A 3,963-nucleotide genomic window follows, 5' to 3' on the forward strand; every position below is an offset into this window, starting at 1 on the left:
CGAGATCCCTGGCTGTTCTTCTCTTCCATCCATCCGTCCGTTATTTCATTTGCTGTCTGTATGTACGGAGCCCGGGCCGCGGAAGCCGGAGGGAGCCCGGGCTGCGGAGGCCGGCTGGAGCCCGGGTTGCGGAAGCCGGCGAGAGCCCGGGCTGCGGAAGCCGGCGAGATCCCTGGCTGTTCTTCTCTTCCATCCATCCGTCCGTTATTTCATTTGCTGTCTGTATGTACGGAGCCCGGGCCGCGGAAGCCGGAGGGAGCCCGGGCTGCGGAAGCCGGCGAGATCCCTGGCTGTTCTTCTCTTCCATCCATCCGTCCGTTATTTCATTTGCTGTCTGTATGTACGGAGCCCGGGCCGCGGAAGCCGGAGGGAGCCCGGGCTGCGGAAGCCGGCTGGAGCCCGGGTTGCGGAAGCCGGCGAGAGCCCGGGCTGCGGAAGCCGGCGAGATCCCTGGCTGTTCTTCTCTTCCATCCATCCGTCCGTTATTTCATTTGCTGTCTGTATGTACGGAGCCCGGGCCGCGGAAGCCGGAGGGAGCCCGGGCTGCGGAAGCCGGCGAGAGCCCGGGCTGTTCTTCTTTTTTTTTTTCCCTTTCATTTATTTCCCCCCACCAGGGTGCGCCGACGAGGGGAGACCTCCTCCCCGCCGCCGCCGTACCGGACACATCGCAAATTCACAACGGTGGATTATTATTATTATTATTATTTTTTTTTTTTACGCGGCCAGCAGGGGGCGCCGCGCGCGCGGACTGGCGCTCGTGAACACTGCATTTAAATCGGTGGTGTGTTTTTGTCTTTTGCCTGGTTTTTTTTAATCTCAATCGTGTATTACCTCGGCTGGCCAGCGGGGGGCGCCGCGGCGGGGACACGGGCGGACCGGGTACATTTCATCTGTTTGGGGCGAGTGCTTTTTTGAAATTTTTTTTTATCTTTTAGTCTCGTTCCGTTCTTCCCTTCAACTGGCCTGCGGGGGGCGCCGTGCGCGCGGACCGGCGTCCACCCCTGGCCGCTCCGGGACTTTGCATTCAAATGGGTGGGGTGTTTTTCATTTTTTTGCCCTTTTTTTTTCCACTCCCCCCCTCTCAATCGTGTATTACCTCGGCTGGCCAGCGGGGGGCGCCGCGGCGGGGACACGGGCGGACCGGGTACATTTCATCTGTTTGGGGCGAGTGCTTTTTTGAAATTTTTTTTTATCTTTAAGTCTCGTTCCGTTCTTCCCTTCAACTGGCCTGCGGGGGGCGCCGTGCGCGCGGACCGGCGTCCACCCCTGGCCGCTCCGGGACTTTGCATTCAAACGGGTGGGGTGTTTTTCATTTTTTGCCCCTGTTTTTCACTCCCCCCCTCTCAATCGTGTATTACCTCGGCTGGCCAGCGGGGGGCGCCGCGGCGGGGACACGGGGGAGGGTTCATCCGGGCGGACCGGGTACCTTTCGTCTGTTTGGGGCGAGTGCTTTTTTGAAATTTTTTTCATTTTATTTTTGTCCTCCCTTCGACCGGCCAGCGGGGGGCGCCGCGCGCGCGGACCGTCGGGGCCCGGGGCCCTGCGTCCCACTTACTTTCGCCCGACGGGAATCGTTTCTTTTGTTTTTATCCGAGAGGACACACGGAATCTGCACCCCCCGCAGTGGCGTCAGGCGGCCACCGGGGGGCGCCGCGGCGGGGATCGGGGGGGGCGCCCGGGAGCCGCCTGCCCGTCCGCTGGGCCAAGGGGGCCGGGGCGGGTCACGCGCCGCCGTCCCCCCCCGATCGTCTCGCTCCGAGCCGCCTCTGGCCACCGGGGGGCGCCGTCGGGTGGCGCGGGGGCGCCCCCGCCGCCCGCCGCCTCCCCCCGCACGCGTCGGGCCTCCCCCCGGGCCCCCGCGGGCCGGGGGACGCGGCCGGCGAGCGTCGGACTCCAGCGCGGAAGTGTCGCGGATGAGTGCGGACCGGGGCGCCCGCGGCCCAGCGGCACTTCCAGGGGCTCGGGGAGGAGATGGTTGAAGCCTGGGTGAAGCGCGCCCTCGGCCGTCCGTGTCGCTACCCGCCGGAGAACACCTCCGCCGGATCAGTAGGTACCAACGAGGCGAGCGAGAGAGCCGGGACTCTGTCCGGGGCCGAAAAGCCTGTTTCCCTGGAGCTTTTGCGAAAGGACCCGTGACAGAAGATGCGCGGAGCTCAGAGATCAGCATGGGCAGGGCCTTCTTGCATCCGATTTTGCCCAGGCAGGGCTCCAGGAACCGGGTTACAAAAAGCAAAAAGCCCTGGAGCTCAAACGAAAGGTTTAGTGACAAGATAGCCGTGGAGCTCCGATAACAGCATGGCAGGACCAGGATGGGGCCTATAAAGGGTCCACGGCGGGCATCCGTTGGAGCCCGACGTACGGGCCGGGCACGTCTCCTTCTCCCCCGGAGGCAGCGCCCCCCGGCGGGCCAAATCGGGTACTGCAATTTGTGGAAGTTTCGCAGATGAGTGCGGACCGGGGCGCCCGCGGCCCAGCTGCACTTCCAGGGGCTCGGGGAGGAGACGGTTGAAGCCTGGGTGAAGCGCGCCCTCGGCCGTCCGTGTCGCTACCCGCCGGAGAACACCTCCGCCGGATCAGTAGGTACCAACGAGGCGAGCGAGAGAGCCGGGACTCTGTCAGGGGCCGAAAAGCCCGTTTCCCTGGAGCTCCTGCGAAAGGACCCGTGGCAGAGCAGGCACGGAGCTCGGAGAGCAGCAGGGCCGGAGCTCGGAGAGCAGCAGGGCCAGGGCTCCCTCCCTTCCATAGGCTGCCCAGGCAGGGCTCCAGGAGCCCGGTACCAGCTCTCCCCGTCCGACAGCCTCCTCTCTGGAAGCGGAGAGCGGACGCAGTCGGGCTCCCGGACCGGGGCCCTGGGAGAGGGTTTGGGAGAGCCCTGCCGGGAGCCACCGGGACGGGCCCGTGCGGACGGGTGCGCGGCGCCCCCCGGCGGTCGAAGGCGGAACCGCGGAGGTCTCTCTATCTCTCTCTCTCTCTCTCTCTCTTTCTCCGGGACTCCCGGCCTCCCGTTCCCCCGACTCCCCCTTCCGAGGCCGAGACGGGGCAGCGCCGGGCGTCCGGCGGAGCCCGGCGCCAGGCCCGGCCCGTCCCCCTCTTCCCCCGGCGGCAGCGCCCCCCGGCGGGCCGAATCGGGTACTGCAATTCGCGGAAGTTCAGCCGATGAGTGCGGACGGGCACCCCTCGGGCCGGGAGGCGGCTCCAGGAGCCCGGGGAAGCGTCGGAGGACGCTCCGCGAGAGCGTCGCGCGCGCGCCGCCCGTCCCGCTACGCCCGAGGGAACCGGCCAGAGAGCATCACAGGTGGCGAACAGAGTCAAGCCGGAAAAGAGAAAACGGAGGGCTGCGGTTGACGCGAGAGAAGGGCCCCACGTCTCCCATTTCCGCAACCCGATCGATGTGGCACCCCGCGCCCCGGCGGGGAGGGACGATCGCTCGGCCGGAACCCAGGGGTCTCGGCCGGCTCCAGGCGAACCCGACCCTCCCTCTGCCCACGGCGCGCCCGGAACCCCTCCGCCCGGAGAGGGCGTCCGGTCCCCAGGCGTCCGCCCGAGCGCTCCGGTCTCCGGAGCCGGGCGGGCCCCGCACCCGTACCCCGTGCGGCGCGGTCTGCTCCGTCCGCCGGCACCCGCAGGCGTCCGACGCCGCCAGGGGTGCCGGGGAAGCGTCCCCCTCGCCCAGCGAAGGGCGCTCGCCCCCGGACCCCGGCGGAGCACACGATTTCCCAGGAACCGAACGAGCGTCGCATCGAGATCCGAGGACGCGGCCAGCCCCGACGGCCGCTCCTCGCAAGCCCCAGGAGAGGGCCCTGCGCGCCGCCCCCGCTCCGGCGAGGCGGCCGCACGGAAGGGTTCGCCCGCCGGGCCTCCCCCGCCGCGGACGGGAGGGCCGGACGGGGCGGAGGTCAGAGCGAGAGAGAGAGAGAGCGCGGGAGAGGAGCCGAGTCTGGCGGCAGGGCGAGAGAGAAGCGC

This window comes from Pseudophryne corroboree, unplaced genomic scaffold (assembly GCF_028390025.1).
Source record: "Pseudophryne corroboree isolate aPseCor3 unplaced genomic scaffold, aPseCor3.hap2 scaffold_2945, whole genome shotgun sequence".
Classification (NCBI taxonomy): Eukaryota; Metazoa; Chordata; class Amphibia; order Anura; family Myobatrachidae; genus Pseudophryne; species Pseudophryne corroboree.